At 31.2% G+C, this 18,278-nt stretch overlaps 1 protein-coding gene across 1 annotated transcript in view; it reads right to left on the bottom strand.

The window, feature by feature from the left end:
• LOC141599737 (pleiotropic drug resistance protein 1-like) overlaps positions 1 to 18,278 on the bottom strand; it is a 43,533-nt gene that overhangs the window by 22,781 nt on the left and 2,474 nt on the right. The window lies entirely within an intron of this gene.

Here is an 18,278-nt window from a genome sequence, read left to right as displayed (position 1 = left end):
CAGCTGAGCAAAAAAATCTAATACAAATTTTTATTCGAATTCGATTCGAAATACGAATTAAAAATATGAATATCTCGATACCATTCAAATTGGATATTTGATCCAGTGTTCCCGACTTAACTAGATCGGATGTGGATATAAAAATAATAAAATACGATATTTGATTCTAATCCGAATTTTAAAAAACATAAAAAAATAAATAAAAACTAATCATCGTAGACAATATACATTATAAAAGGTAGTAGAGTGTAGACAAAATTGAAATAACCTAAACGCTAATCATATCTAGGCTCATCTTCAATGTTTTAAAATAAAATACATACAATTTTAATTATAACCAATAAGTGATAGTTATGCATGATCAATATTTTATAAATAATTTTATAACTAATAATATATCATATTGATTAACATAAAATGTAGTTGAATAATGAGAAAATCAACATTAAGCTCTTAAATTAGATATATATGTTCCAAATAAATTAATATTTGTTCAAAATGATGTGAAGATAATTTTATGTATTTTCAATTTTTTATGTATAACGTGAGATGTTTATGTATCAAATATATAAGGCCCAAACTCAACTTATTAGAATGTTTTGGTTGTAGTTTGCATGTACTATGTGTCAAAAATATCTATAAAAAATTTTCACCTTTTATTTTTTGAAAATAACTACTCCTTTCCTAAGATATGGCAAATCAACTTATGAAACAATTCAACTTAAAGTGAGTATATATAGTAATGTTTTAGGTTTTACATGTGAGTAAAATAGATTGAACATTCTCAAATATTCTTTTTTGAGGTTTTAACTTCAAAGTTTTTGAAAGATAACATATAAACTATTTAACTAAAAGTAATACTCTGTATCTAATTAGACACTATCAATATTTTATACTTGACTTATACTTATTTAATTGAAACTATTAGAGAAAAATATAATATATTTTCTACTTTTTCACGTTGTTACAACACTATTGTACTTAATAATCATTACTTTTGTTTTGATTATTCAAATGCACTTGCGATCACTGTATACATACATACATACTTCTTATTACACTATTTAAACCCTCTCAAAATCTCATGTGTAATTTGTCGCAATATAATTTTTTTCATTCCCACATTATAAACACTTATCTCTTAGTATTATAAACACTCTTCCAAATATATTTTTTTACTTGATTTAATGGTCTAGGTTTTATAACTTTCTCAAAATGTTATTTTACGTAAATGTAAAGTATTGTGAGATACTCAATTTAATCATCTATTCATATCAAATTATATCAATAAATATAACGAAAATGATACTCAATTGAAAGTGTTTTTCTTAATAAAAGTACTGATCTACATTTTAGAATTTTTATCAAAATCCTTTTTTTTGTAAATTTAGAATCAAATCACCGTAATTATTTAATGTAATTTTACAATAATATTTATTAAAATATAATTAATAATTTGCTAAGATTTATGCAACATTTATTATGTTCGTATTTAATGATTAGCTGTAATTAATGAAGGTAATTAAGGTTGAATACGCCACGTAGCGCATCCCAGCGATTCAACCCAATTTTATATATAGATATAAGATAATGATATATCCAATGAATAAGTAAAACGACTAACATATCACAGTGATTGGTGAAAAAATCTGGAGATAAAACGGGAAGAGAACAATCAATCGGGCGGGAAGATTGTTGGAGGAATTGGTAGGATAGGATAATGATTGTAAATGCCTGGATATCAATCGAACCATAAAGACTACATTTTTCTTAAGAGTATTTCGACTATATTTCACGCCTTGGATTACACAAAATTTCTTGTAGGATAAGATGGTTGAGAGCCTATCTTATTCTAGGCAAAGATCAAGAGATTGCTAATTAGAATTTATGAGCTTGCTTCTATCCTCCAAAATCCAAAATCTCTCTTGTTTTTCTCATCCATTTGTTGAATTAGTCTCCGAGTACTTATATGTCATCATATAAGATACAAAACCGATTAACTATGGAAAAAGTGGTTGATTTTGGCACCAAAACCAACTCCAGCAGTCACAGCCGCTGAAACAATGTAAAACGCGGGAATTTGCACTTTGTTCAACACGCCTTAAACTCATCCTCGGGGCTAACTAATTAAACTTAGACTGAAATCAAAAGTTCAGTCTTCGAGATGATTCAAACTAACTCCAACATATCTTTCTACAAAAGCCTTTCGTGAGAGGATTCGCAATATTATTCTTGGACTTTACAAACTTAAGTGATATAGCAATAGTTTTTACCATATTTCTCACGATTTCATGTGTGAAACATATATGTATCTCATCTACAATTATACGCCTGATTATTAGCCACCGCATTAGTAGGTTGAGAATCACAATGCATGGTAAGTAGGGTTGTCGAAGAATGACACTGGCCAAAAAATTCGTTTGAACGGCTGAAAAGATCCAAGAAATAACACGCTCCTTTCAAACCAAACCCGAAAAGAACCCAACCCGATAATAGCCCACATATTTCTAGTAAAGACTCGTCCCACATGTGTCTTGAATCGTAATTAGGTAATTTTACAATATAAACTTAGGGATTAGTTCAATTAAATAATTATAAGCAATAAATTAGATTAAAATATTAATATTATTGACTATATTCCTCAAAATACATAGTACTTAATATGTAATGACTTTCAAAATTTTGAGATACGATATGTTTATATTTGTTTTAAAACGTAGTCTACCACATGACTACTCATGATCAAATGTTATCATATAAAAATCTAATTACTGTGTATCATGACGTGTAACAATGTGATAATACTTTGTATAAATATGGGTATTTAATATATTAAATAAACATATACTTCCTCCATTCAACTCCACTCTACCTATTTCTATTTTCTACACTATTGACAAATGCACATTCAATTTCGATTTTCTCTCAATACATACGTGAAAATACATTCATGTGGGATCTTGTTTAATTCGTCTTTACGAGTATATTAAAAATATCTAATTTTTATAATTTTTGCAAATACGTAGCTAACGATATTTACAGCGTAAAACACGCGTTGACAAACGTGAAAAAAACAAAGTGGTAGAGTGGACTTGAATGGAGGAAGTATGTACTTACTAATATAACAAACAAAGAAAATAAGTTGTTATAAAAAAAAGGTTAATCTTACCGGTATTTTGACCTGTACTCAATCCTAAATCCGTAATAACATGGCCTAAAAAACCGGTGTTTTCCAACTTCAAATACACCTGGCCATGTATTTTGCATGAACACAAAATAACTGGATTTGTTATCCGCTCGCCTGCCTCGTTTGAAATGTCTATGATAAGTGATGAAATAATGTTCAAGGGGTCGGTTTGTTCATTTTATATGTTGGGTAATTCTTAGATGTTATTGTCTCTAAGTCCATTTAACTTTGAGTTTGTTTAATTGCTTATGCGATTGTGCACTCAAATAACACAATACAAGTTTTGAACTTTAAATTGCGAGACTAGGTTGAATAATTATAATAGCGTAGACTTAGTAGAAAATGTTAGTAAGTTGCGAGAGCCCGTTAGTCGGACCTAAGGTGGTCAGAAGTCGAGAGGACGTGACCCGAGCCTAGGTAGTGCATCAATCTTAACCCCAACAAATTGTAAAATCATTCAAATAACTCGATTAAACCCAGTCCTTCTCTTATTTGATAATTTATTTGCATCTCCTTGTCTTTGTTTTTTTGTTTTTAATTTGCTCTATTTAATGGAGTTCAAGTAATCCTTAGTTTTAGTCTTAACAAAACCAAAACCCAAATAATTGTGACTTAACATAGACCGAGACTAGTATAGACAACCTTTTAGCACTAGTCGTCTTTGACCCTACTTTCTTACCTACTAGCTTAGGTTGCTCGGTTTATACATATTAGCTTGATTTTGGTGGACGACTTATCCCTTATCAGTAACTGAAATGAGTAGCATATCACAGTGTTTGACAACAAAATGGAAATTAAAAACAAATTTGCTATATACCACCCCTAGAATTACTTGTCTCACCCCTAAAAATTATTATTTTTGTTCTTTTCTTAGATTTTCTTAAATATTCCCCCTACTCCGGTAATTTACGGCTTAATAAAAAAAGCTAACTTAAATTAGATATGAATTATTGTATTAATTAACGATGGACTAACAGAAAAATAACATTGAACAAACGAATTAATGAACTTTTTACACGTGTTAGACGATGTTTGATAATATGAACGATAAATAATAGCAATTTAATTTGGGACAAAAAATGGCGATTATAAACGAAAACATATTAAACAGCCGAAACTTTGTGCTCGGGTGTCCGTTTTCGGTGAACTTTTTTTTTTTCAAATCGCTTATTTTGACGAAATGAATGCAATGGAAAAAAAAATTGGGAAATGGTTCATTCGTGTAAAACACAGGAATTGGCCTAGGCGTTTATGTGGTTTACACGGACCAACCATGGCCAGTTCGTGTAATAATCCACATAAACATGTCCATTCATGTGATTTACACGAACTGACCATGACTGGTTCGTGTTAACCACATGAAGTAGCCTTGTTCGGTTTGTGTTTTTCACACGAATGGGTCCACTTTCTATTTTTTACTATTGCGTTCTTCTCATCGAGTTAAGCGATTTTAAAAAAAAAAATTAGTTAGAATCGGACACGTGAGCACAAAGTAAAGTTATGGTCATTTGAAGTTTTTTTTCGTTTCCAATCGTCATTTTTGTTTCTACTTTAGCTGTTGTTGTTTACTAAATTATCGTTGTTGTTTTTAATTATCGTTTAATAATATAAAAAAAATCAACGTTATCAAAATACGTAAAGAAAAGGAAGGGTAAAATGAGAAATTTTGTAAAAAATGAGAAATTTTGTAAAAAATTAGGAGTGTTGATGCAGTTCTAATTTACACACTTTTAAACCCTTAACTAACCACATTTTGCGTGCTATTCAAGCCATTTATAGTCATTTTCCTAGTCAATTACTTTCTATTTGGTTTTCTAGTGCATTTCTATGTGTTTTGTAGGAAATGAGCTAAAAGGGCGCGAAATTTCCGTCTTTTATGCACATTTTAGAGCTATTTGACGATATTAGAGGTTCAACATGAAGAGGATACAAGGCATGAAGACCGGTAGACCTTATATGCAAGATTTTAGGAATGCACAAGGCAATCCTCATGGATCTCGGGGCAGCTAAGATAAAAGACGAGCAATTACTACAGGGCTTGCTCGAGTCAACATGTATCACGCTCGAGTCACACCGTGTTCTCCGCATTTTCGCATTTTTCTAACCCCTTACTTAGCCCTAATCTTTTAGCCACTATATAAAGGATACTTTGTAATAAATTGAGAGGCCTCATTTGTCTAGGGATCTCCTTCTTAGCTTAACTTGAGCCGCCTTAGTTTAGATCTCACCATTCTTAGATTAGATTAGTTTTAATCACTCCTTAATTTAGATTAATCTTTAAATAATCGTTCTTTCATTCACTCTTCATTGAGTATTGTTCATAGATTTCTTAGATTCATACTTGAAGACTAGTGATAAGTCTCCACCTTTATTCAAGGAATCTTCTTTATTCATGTTCATCTTTGCTTTCTTTTTTGGTATATCTCTTATTTCCCTTAAATTCCTTGTTATTACTTGCTTTATTCACCATGACTAGTTTAGATTATTTGATTATCGTTGCTGTTAGCATATTTATCATGATGATTAGTGAGTAGTGACTTCGTTAGGATTAGTGGGGGATTATGGGGAAGATTTAGGGTTAATTCTTGTATTTGGGTTCAATTGTTGATTATTTGCCTCACTTTTAACTTATGCACCTTACATGTTTGATGAAATGCTTGTTTGACAACTTGTATGATTCTTCACTTGGTTTATACATAACCCATAAGATCGAGAGCCTTAAATTGTGTTAGAACTTGCATATAATATGTAGACCGACCTTGTATACGCGAGAGCTAGCTCGTGTTGGTCTATGGTGAGGTTGTTAGACCTAAAGACTCAACCCATGTTTCCTAAGTATGACTACCCTTCAACATGAGACCCAACCTACTACTTACCTTAGTCACCCATGAGAACCCATTATTCCTAGTTCTTCCCTTTATTGATTAAATCAACCTTTATTTTGTTGTTTTACATAAATGTTATTTAGTTTATACAAAACCAAACCCAAAACAATTGTGACAACCATACAACCAGAATAGATAAACCTAAGAACTTGGAATTCACTGCCCCATGAAACGACCTCCGCTTACTTGTTGTGCTAGTTGATAGAGAGTTATAAATATTGTTTGATTGAGAGTGTGACGACTTAGCTCTATAAATCAAGCGTAACGACTAAAACTAGGGGCATGATAAAAAAAAAGGTAATCTTAAAATGGTCACTGTCACTCAGTTTTGAATTACAGATAAAATTAATTTAGAAAAATGTTTTAGCGAGAAGGGCAAAATTGAAAAAAGAAATGAATTTCGGGGTGATACAACGAAAAATATGGGCAAATCCAAGACTATACAACTGGATGTGCATTAGCATTGCATATCCAAGGTTATTTTAGTCTTTTTTTCAAATACTTTCGAAAAAAAAGGTAACGTAACCCAATTTCAATCCAATCCCCCTTCTCTCTCTCACTGCTTCCATATTTTTGTAACTCTTTTTCATCTTCCTCCATCATCGATTTAATGAATCATCTTATTCCTTAAATTATTATAATTAATTATATGAAGTGATTCTTAACTATCATCTTAAATAAATTTTTTATTATCCAAAATTTCTAATGCATGAAAATAGGTAAAGCTCGTATTATTTTTACATTAGCTCGTATTCTTATCTTAATAGCACGTATTCTTATGTGCTCGTATTTTAAAGCTCCTGATCCATTTAAGCTCGTATTCTTTTTACATTAGATCGTATTCTTATCTTAATAGCTCGTATTCTTATGTATGTGCACGTGCTTTTAATCTCGTGATTGTTTTAAGCTCGTATACTTTTTTAAATAAGCTCGTATTCTTATCTTCATAGCTCATATTCTTATATGCTCGTATTTTTAAGTTCATGATCCTTTTAATCTCGTATTCTTTTTACATTAGCTCGTATTCTTATCGTAATAGCTCGTATTCTTATGTGATCGTATTTTTTAGTTCGTATAGAAATTTAGCTCAAAGTATTGTTAGATGTATTTTTCCTTCTTGTTGATGATGTAAATTGCTTCTCGTTCATTGAAATATTGTTAGATGCGTTTTTACTCCTTGATCATGATGTCAATTGCTTCCCTTTCACCATTTCAGAATCAGAATTATAGAGAAGGGAGTGTAGTCAATTGTCGTTTAAGAGAAATTTTAAATAAGGGAAAGAGGAGAGTTTGTCGACTTAAGAGAAATCAGACTTAGGGAAAAAGGAGATGCGTAATTTTTTTTATTTTTATTGGGCTTAGATAGTTTAGTAAATAATATAGTATTAATCCCACCTTTGACATGTCTTCTTAAAATGGTCTCACCTTTTAATACGAAAACAATCCCACCTTTAAAGCATATCTTCTCAAAATAAGCCTTCACGTGTTGCTTACCTACAATAAAAGGTAATTTGTTTCTTCTATATGTAAATTACATCCTCCCAACCCAATGAAGTATGAACCCATTATTCTTGCTCGTTTATATTTCTTGTTGTTGCCACACAACAAATCCAAGATGTAGATACTTATTTTTTTTTTGGTGTTTCTTTGTTATTTTTGTACTTCGTATATTCTTTCCCCCTAGTTTCTTATAGGCGTTTTACGACACCGCGAGACGAATCAATGGAGCCACTAGATTTATCTCACAAAATCATTGTCCCCTTTATTTTCGGTAACAGCTAAGTGAAATTCCTGTCATTTGTGCATTAAAATGGTTTTTGTCTTTTCATAAACTAATTCGAGTCACCCGATAATCATCTATTCTCTTACCATTATTCTATATAATGGAATGTTACCTTAAATTAAACTCTGTAAATCAATAAAATGCTATGTATTATGGAGCAAATTATAAGTAACAGATAAAAGCTACGAGTATGTGATGACATAATGATGGGAGCTTGTATTTCACCACTGAGTGAAAGTAAAGGGTATATGTGTTTTTGTTTCATTCCTGTGGTTCCCTCGATTTGTACAGCGTCATTATCAACGCCTTTCTTATACAACGTGTACATTTCTCTCCTTGTATTTGTATTTTTCTAAATCCTAATTGCAAAGACTAGTTTCGAATATTGCTACTCTCATAAAGAGTGTGTGGATCATGAACAATTTGAAAGTGTAAGGACAGAGAAAAGAAAGAATGAAGGAGAGCAATTATGAATGGAACTATGGAAGTATATAATTAGAGAGAAGAAATTAAGCGAGAGAACTTGGAAGGACGGTTATACGAGTATTTGGTATAAGAAATATAAAAAAAAAATTACCTTCTATTATAGGTCACTAATAGGTAAAGACCTATTTTGAGAAGATATGCTACAAAGGTGGGATTGTTTTCGGATTATTAAAAGGTGAGACCATTTTAGGAAGACATGTCAAAGATGGGATTATTATTATCAATTATTCTTAGAGGGCCTTTTATACAATGCTATTGTATAATAGGTTGTAGGATCCTATTTGTGAAATATGGGCGGTATTTAGCAAACCACGTTAAAAAAGGGGAGATGAAGATAAGATAATCTTCTTGAAATGGGTGAAAAACCGAGCTCGAAATCGGTTGAAAAATAGAGTTCCAAAACAACTAATATGCCAAACATGCCAAGTTACTGATATGTCTAATTTAGATATGATTTTACACCTATTGTAGCTCGGTTTTATTTGTTATTGCACTTTTATAAGTGTATTTGTGAGCTAATTATGTGTTCTAGGTGTTTTGCTTGTATTCGTTGCATTTTGTAGGAAATGAAGCATTTGGTAGCTTTTTCCAGTCAAATTAGCAATCACCAAAGTTCACGAGGCTAATAGAAGCAAGACTTGACCATGGAGGGGCGTCTTGGGAAGATTGGAAATCCGAGCATGGAAATTCCGAGTATCAAGAAACCAACTTTGGTTGGTGTACAAGTAAAGAATGAAGCCCAAATGAAGTTAAGAGCAAGCTTAGGATTCTCTTTTGCAATTAGTTGAGGAAATTAAGAGGCACTAAGACGGTTCCTAGGATTCCTTGTGCTAATTAATCAAGACTTAAATGAGAAAAGTCGGATTCCCACGACCCCGATCAGGGTTGGCTGTCCCCGATTGGGGTGACCCCTATTTATGACATTTACGTTTTGCACCTCTAAATCCTATTAAAGGGGTGTTGAATCCGTCATTTAGGACACACTTCATACATCTTAACACACAAAATTTCAGTTTTCAAAATTATCTTTAAATTTCCTTTAAGCTTTCTTTGTTGTGTTCTAAACAATTTGCTTTAGCATTTCCATGTAATAATATAAGTTTCTTTGCAAGTTATTGGGTTTTATTTGTGTTCTTCATATTCAAGTTCCATATCCATTGTTACGGTAATTTCATTTCTAATATTGTTTCGTTATTTCCTTTGTCATTTTCATTACTAGTTAGTTCGTTAATTCATCATTTGCTAATCGTGATTCCGCTCATTTCTTTGTTACGTTGTTATCATTACCGTCATTAGCATTTTCACATCGTTATAAGTTTACTACATATTGTTGCTAAGTTATATTCATTATAGTTTTTCTCTAGTATTTTTATATTTATATTCACTCATAGTCATTTTGTTAATTACATATTAGTTTAATCTTCAGTTATTTTATTAAGCATCATTTCTAATATTTATATTATTATTATTATTATTATTATTATTATTATTATTATTATTATTATTATTATTATTATTATTATTATTATTATTTAGCATTATCTTTATTCTTAAATATTCATTTAGTTGTAATTTCATTATCATCATGTTTATCATATCATATGCTATTAGTTTAGTTTTTAATATGTGTCAGTAGTTCATTAGTGTAGAGATTAGGGGAACATCCATAAGTAGTATTTGTAATTGTTGAAATAGGATGCTATAATATCGTTTAATAGTTTCTATCACATGCTTGTATTGTTTTGCTAGTCTTTGATTATTGATCACAATCGTAGATTAAATTTGTTAATTCATTTCTAAAAGTCGAGAGGCAAATTGAATTAGACTAAACATGTTTTAGTAGACCCGATCTAGTAATAGCGAGAGCTCGCTAGAACCGTTTCTATGGTTGACAATAATGCCGAGAGGTGGTTGTCATTAGACCTAAACAATTATCATTGTTAAGAATTCCTAATTTGACATGAATAATTACATATTTGCATGCGTGACCCGATTTTCCTAGGCTCTTTTATTATTATTGATTTTACATTATTTTATCATAGCTTTACCAACCAAACCAAACACCAATCGTAACCGATCTTGATAGAATTCTATTCGTAGCATTTCACTACGCAACTCCCGTCTCCTTGTGTTTGACCCCTACTTTACTACATTCATTTGTTAGCCAAGTCTAGGGTATTTTTTTAGGTGTGCGATAGTCTATCAGTTTCCATGACCAACGAAGTTCAGCGTGTAAGGGATCGGAGCACAAATTCTTGTTTTAGACGAAAGTATCTGTCTTAAGTTTAAGACGAGTCAAATATACTAGATGAGACAATAGTAAAATGTCTACGGCCTAACAAAATATTTGTCCCATCCATGATCCATTCAAGTGGATATTATTTGAACCATTTTAATATTAAGATGCATATATCCGTCTTAAGAGAAATAGTCACATTTCTCGTCTACCAAGTTGTAAAGTAATATAATATATAAAAGGATTATTTTTCATACTATTTATTGTTTTAAGGTACATTTAAAATTATTTTTCGTAAATGGATTCACATCATCAATTTTTCGCTTTTTTTAGATTTAAGGTAAAGTAACGACCTTAGACCTAGGTAAAAATTTGATAATTTTTTTTTGACAAATATCAGTAATGTAGACAGATTGCGCTAGAATTTGAACTTACGCCTCCTCAATGGGTGTGCAATGACTTATCCACTAACCAAAGTGACTTATTTTGGTATCTAATTACATAAACTGATAAATACTCCGTATCTAACTAGGATTAGTAGTCAATAATATTTAGTAGTGACTTTGATTTTTGTTAATTTTCTTTTAATCAAAGGCTCTGTTTGGTAAAACGAACTGAAAAGGTTGTTGAAATCTGAAAAAGTAGCTAAAAATTGAAAAGCTAACTAAAACCTAAAAAGGTAGCTGATAAGGTAACTGAAAATTAGGAGCTGATAAGTTGACTGATTATATAAAAAATTGTTTGGCAAACTAACTGAAAAGGTAGCTTATTTTGGTAAAATGACGTAAAAGGATATAATAATTATTTAATATATTATAAATTAAAAGGGCAAAAATGTAATATTACCAAGAATCAGGGTACCTGAAATGTGAAATGCTACTCTAGGTAGCATTTCATTTCAGGTAGCTTATGTGGGCAAAAAAGCTACTTGCCAAACACATCCATAAAAATAAGCTACCTGAAACTTTTATCAAAAAAGCTAGTTCAGTCAAAACATGTACCTGAAATGTTTTGCCAAACGGAGCCAAAATTTTACCTAGGATATCAGGTAGCGACTTTCCCGTAAATTTATTTTTATTAAAAAAAAGTGAAAACTTTGATGATGTGGATCCATATGACAAAATAATAGGTCTCATGAGAGACCGTGGGAGACATAATAGGGAAAAAATAAATTTAGTGCGTCTCTCACCCCCATCATGTGAGAGATCTCTCAATAACGCTATTGAAAGACTATCTCTCTGGAGTGTTTGTGTCAATAGTTTCAAATGGGACAATCCGATACATAAGAAAATAACAGCTGTATAAGTTTAAAATGTCATTTTTTTTGTTACCTGTAAGAGAAAAAACATGAATTATACTCCCTCATATTCAATATAAACTTCCATATTTTCTTTTCCGTCTATTCACAATAACTTCTCTATTTTCTTTTTTGGTAAGTGTTTATGTGGTCCAAATTTAATTGTATGGTGGGGTATTGTATTTGTGTGGTACAAATTTATTTATATGGTGAGATAGTGTATTTCCTTAGTTTTTGTGTCAAATGAAATGAAAGTTTATTATGAATAGGAGGGAGTATAACTCATCGCAAGTGGCCAGGTGTGAATTGTTTGGCTGACCAATTCATGTGAAATAAGAGCATCCGCAAAGGTGGAAAAATAGCTCCCCATATGCACCCCCTCTCCTCATATGGGTAACCTCACTAATGCACTAACCTTCCCATAATTTGAGGCTCCACCATTTTCCAAAGATGTTAGGAATACACGGGGTGTACAAGCCCTTTGTACACAGGCCAATCTCAGCGCGACACGTGGAAAGGTTAAAAAAGATTCCATTTTTTGTTTGGAGGGAAACTAGGAGGGAAAATTTCAGTATATTGGAGGGAAAATTTTGGTTAGGAGGGAAAGTTAGAGGGAAACATTTCATTATTTCCATAAATTTCTTTATGTCAAAAATATTATATTAATTTAATAATTTTATCAATCTTTTTATTTTCTTATTTTAGCCTATATCTTATGAAAAATAAACTTATTTACAATTTCACCCTTTGAACTCCCACATACAAAAATACAGCGCCGTCCTAACCTCACCATCACCATCCCACCAAGCAAACCGACCGTCCCAACTTGCACTAACAACCATCACCATTAACGAACCCATATAAGCATCATCGCCCCGGGAGGCACACAACCACCACTTTCCGACGAGTACGACAGCCATGAAAATGATGTCGGAGAAGTTCACTACGGCCCAACAGACGCGACAATGTTACAAAGATGCCGAAGAAGGATGGAGATGTCGGAAAGGAGATGGTAGATCTGAGTTTTGGTTTGAGTTGGAGTTTGGTGGTGTGGTAGTTGGCAGTTGGCAGTTGGAGTAATTAAATCATACGAGTATAACTAGATTTGATTTGTACGATTAACCAAAGCTAATCAATGGAAGATGAAACATATGAGTATGGCTGGCAATCACTAGATTTGATTTGTAAGATAATCAAACCATCAAAGAGTCACACGCTTTATTTGACAACCTTATGTCCATAGTTCCATTCTTTCTTTTCATTTTCTTCGATTAAAAAGAATATAGTATGAGACGGTGGTGCCGGTGGATCGGTGGTAGTCCCGGCTTGTGGAAACTTGTGGTAGTGCCTTACTTGCAAATGTCTTCCCGACAATGTGGTGATCAACTGATTAAAGAAAATATCATATTAATGCGAGATGGTAGTAGCGATTACTTGATACGAGTATATGATTACAAATGTTATTCTATCTAAATAAAACTATTTAGATTCGATTGCACAAATGTAGATTAACTCCGCCCCATTGTTCGTGTGACAATAAAGAAGAAAACTCATTTACATTTTAATTTTAAACTTTATTCAAAGTTAAATTGAGTAAATTTTAGTTAATTTAAGTTCAATAAAGCCTAACAGAGTAAAACTTCATTTAAGTAAATTTTAGTTAAACTTTATTTTTAACTTTATTTGAATTAAATTAACATAAGTTTTATTTTTGACTCCTATTATTTATTGCTTTCTCAAAATTCTTTCATAAAATTTAATTTAGTTAGTGACATATATTTAATAAAATTACCTTATTTAAACTTAACTTAATTGAATATCTAATAATCCCTTCGTATTTTAATTTTATTCTCAGTTCTCAAATTATTTGGAGGAAAATTTGCGAAATTGGAAAAAAAACAAAAATACATAGGCAGTATACACATATAGTATAAGATGTATAGAATTTATATAATATAGTATATAGTATATGATCTACGTCGGCTCGACAAGCCATTGGAATCGGCTCAGTCAAAGGGCGCATAGCTAAATACGAGCCGAGCCCCAGCTGCAAGGCTCGGCTCGGAAACTTGTTTTCCCTCGTTTACATAATTTTTTGTGTATGAATTTTATACTATAATATTAATTTTATTTAAAATATTTGTTATTTAGGCATTTATATGTTGAATTGAACGCAACTGGACTTATAGAAACTGGTCTGAACCTATAAGAATTAGGGTGATAATGAGACAATACAGCTCGAGCTCGGCTCGATCAAAGCTCGATCTGTAAAAGCTCGGCTCGGGCCAAGTTTTATCAACTTAAATTATAAAATGTATGAGTGATGACTTTAATTTATATAATATATAACTTTAATGTATCAGTGGGGACTTTAATTTAAAGTGAACCTTAATCGAACCGTTCCCAATTAAATGTTTTGTTCACCAAACCACTTTACCGAAACGGTTCGATTAATCGAACCTAAAAAATACACAGTTTTTCGGTTCGGTTATTGGAGTTCAGTTTATTTTGAACACTCCTATCCAATACGGCATATTGGGTAAATTTAATTAAATTAAGTGAAATTAACTTTGGTTAAATTAAGTTAAATTAAATAATTAATCCACACCTCAAACATTCATCCATTAGCGGTAAATGAATGAATTAGACAAGTAAGATTTTGATAATAAAAAAAAAAAAAAAAAATATATGTAATTCAAACCGAATATCAAAACTACTTTTCATTAAACAAAATAAAACTAATTAAAATAATGTTGTTATCAAATGGGTGGAAGGGGAGGTGTGGACTGATGATATGGCCTACTACTAATGGGTGAAATAAGATGGTGTGGATTGATGATGTGGTGGTCTATTAATGGGTGAAATGGGAAGGTGTGGATTGATAATTAAATATAGCTATGCTTAAATTAACTAAGGTTAATACTATTGGGCGAAAGGTGGAGGTGTGGATTAATGACGTGGTGGACTTCTAATGGAGGAAAGGCGGTGGCGCGGATTAATGACATGGCGGGCTCTATGTAGTGATACAATTTTAATGGTATGATACGAGAAAATAATATATGGTGCTAATTTAATCAATATGATAACAAACAATTATCTGTATAACACTAATTAAACATAAATTAACATAAATAAACTTAATTGAGCCTAACTTCGGACTTTTACGATCATACCATCGATCAATATATTAGACTAAGTTGAACTGAATTAAGCTGATCAATACAAGAAGTAGTAGCAGGAGTTAGACTGAATTGAACTGAATGAACCTAAACTGAGCTCAACTAAATGAAATTGAACTTAACTGAACCGAAATGAGATGAACTTAGGTTCGAAGAGTTTGATTAAGTTAATTACAAACTCATCTCTACACAAATTAACTCTTACTTTAGTTCAACTTCATTGAGTTCAGTCCAATTCAACTTTATTAAGACTCTGTGTTTTTTTATATAATTTCAGCTTATTTCGATTTAGCTCAGTTCAGCTTCATTCAGTTGAGCTCAGTTCAGCTTCATTCAATTCAATTCAATCTAACTCGATCATGCTACTACTTCTGTTATTGATCAACTTAGTTAAGTTAACTTTAGTAAATTTAAGAACAACTAAGTTCAATGTTGTTAAAACGCGATCTAGATCGTAAAATTGTACGATCCTATGATCCAAAAAGTGAAAAACTATACAAGTCATCGTAGGATCGTTCTAGTGGAAAGATCGGGTAGGATCACATATTGATCATACAGAATCGTATACGGTCGATGGTAGGATCGTCCAGGATTGTAAAAGTCTTATTTATCTGTGTTCTGAGTTTGTGAGGTAGTTGTTTCTTTGTACTTACAACTCTAATTTAAAAAGATATGTAATAATTAATATATAAGATGTAACTTGTATTAACTTAAACCATACACTTATATTAATGTATGAGTACTCATGTTTAATTAGTATCATACACATCATTGTTCCTTATCACATTGATTAAATTAGTATCACAAATTCGTCTCTCGTATTATGTACATAAAAATTGTATCATTGCACAGTGTCGGCCATGTCATTAATCCGCGCCACCACCTCTCCTCCAATAGGAATCCGCCATTTCAGCAATCCATATATCCACCTTTTGACCGTTAGTAGTCCGCCATGTCACCAATCCACACCTCCCCTCCCCTCAACCCATTTAATAACAACATTATGTTGATTAATTTAAATTTTATTAAGTCTATGAAAAAAGATATTTGGTATTCGGCCCCGCCTTAGTTATTACCTATATTTATATTTTATTTGTATGGATTAAATTTATATTTACCTGTCTAATTCATATATTTATTTACCACTTATGATATATTTTTATGATACTTTTACGATTTCTAGATTTAATTTAAGCGTTTTGGTTTTTAGGTTTGGTTTATTTTAGGGTTGGGTATTTTTAGGGTTTTAGTGTTTCTATGTTTGGTTTATTTTAGGGTTGGGTGTTTTTAGGGTTTTAGTGTTTTTAGGTTTGGTTTATTTTAGGGTTGGTTATTTTTAGGATTTGTTTTAGTGTTTCTATGTTTGCTTTATTTTAGGGTTGGGTGTTTTTAAGGTTTTAGTATTTTTAGGTTTGGTTTATTTTAGGGTTGAATTTTTGTAAGGGTTTCTAGGGTATATACTTAACTAAACTATAGTTACTACTAAGAGCAACTACGCCAGGCTCGTCAGTCTGATTCCATTTCCAACTTTTCTGCATCGGTTTTTATAAATAATACTCCGTATATAACTTTTCTGAACTGAATTTATAGGATCTGAACTGAACCAAGCTTATAAGATCTGAACTGAATTGAACTTATAAGATTCGAACTGAACTTATAAGTTCTGAAGTAAACTTAAATTAAGTGACTTTAAGTCCAAAAAGAATGAGCCGACTTAATATCGGATATCCGTGCGTTTTGAAAACCATATCAGATACGGTTTTGCTCACCCCTAGAGGTATTCAGTTTATCTCGTAGATAGTATAACGATGTTCCGGAAACACTTTTATAAGCTTATCTAATCACTTATCGGAAACACAAATATAAGTTTACTAAATCGCTTATTAATTCAAACTAACTTTAATTGAAAAAATTTAATTAAGGTTAATAATTAAGAACATTTCAATCAAATTACGTTAACATTTTGTTTTTTAAGTTAAATCTAATTAAGTTATAATAAATTTAATTTAAGATCAGTTTAATTAACTTTAAGTTTAGTTAAGTAATAATGTTTAAGCAAGTTCATTTAGATCAAAACAGGTTCAATTATGTTAACTTTAGTTAAATTAATTAAATTAAGTTAAATTAGGTTATTTTTTTTGCTAAGTTTCGTTAAATTTAGCTATTTAGTTTAATCTAGTTTAAATAAATTTTGTTTGTTTTAAGTTACTTATCGTAAACGTTAACGTAACTTTTAAACTACATAACGATACAACAACAACAACAACAACAACAACATCAAACCTTAATCCCAAAATGATTTGGGATCGGTGACATAACGATAACGATATTATGTATAAAATATACTTCGTACTATTTTGTTTAAATTCATAGATTATGTACCAAATTTATCTCATACCAATGTTCTCACTTTAATTGGATGACAAATCGTAATATTAACGAAAATTAAGTCAAAGCAAAAAGGATCAAGATCAAGAAACTCTGATATAAACAAATGAAACAAATATTAACAAATTGATCAAATTGTTATACTTCCTCCGTTTTAACATTTCCACCTACCCAAACAAAGTACCATTGACATACATTCCAGTATAATCCTTTAAAAGAAATCTATTTAAAATATCCATAAACCAAGTTTTATAGGTAAATCTTCAACGGTTCAACCATATAAATAATTATCTCCAGACAAAAAAAAATTATATTTACATTAATTAAGAACTCCAAACCCAATCCAAATACCAAATAATACATGTTCCAACCTCAAAAACACAACACCAGTCACCATTAGATCTCAAACTCCATAAATCTCCGACCACCAAGAACCGCATCCTCCGTCGACCACCCCCGACCTCGCCTTTCCCGTCATCCAACTCAGAATTCGTGGATGGTGTTGTTTTGTTAGGCGGCGTCAGGAAGGGTTGTCCAAGATGATGGTGTTTTGAGTAGATGGTGGTGTAGATGTTTTTTTTTTTTTTTTTTTTTTTTGAAGAGAGTTGGAAGAGAAGCAGATAAGTTCATGAGACAAAGATGTGGAGCATAAAAAATATTTAAGGGATATTGAATTATTGATGAACAATAATAATAATAATAATAATAATAATAATAATAATAATAATAATAATAATAATAGTGGTCTTTGGAAAGTGGAGCAATTAAGGAGTTGTCTCATTTTGAAATTGAAATTCAAAATTTTCAAATTTAAGCCTCTAAAAACTGATTTGAAAA

The sequence above is a fragment of the Silene latifolia genome, chromosome 9 (genome assembly GCF_048544455.1).
Source record: "Silene latifolia isolate original U9 population chromosome 9, ASM4854445v1, whole genome shotgun sequence".
Classification (NCBI taxonomy): Eukaryota; Viridiplantae; Streptophyta; class Magnoliopsida; order Caryophyllales; family Caryophyllaceae; genus Silene; species Silene latifolia.
Note: the sequence above shows the minus strand (reverse complement) of the source record. Positions and strands in the feature narration are given on the sequence as shown.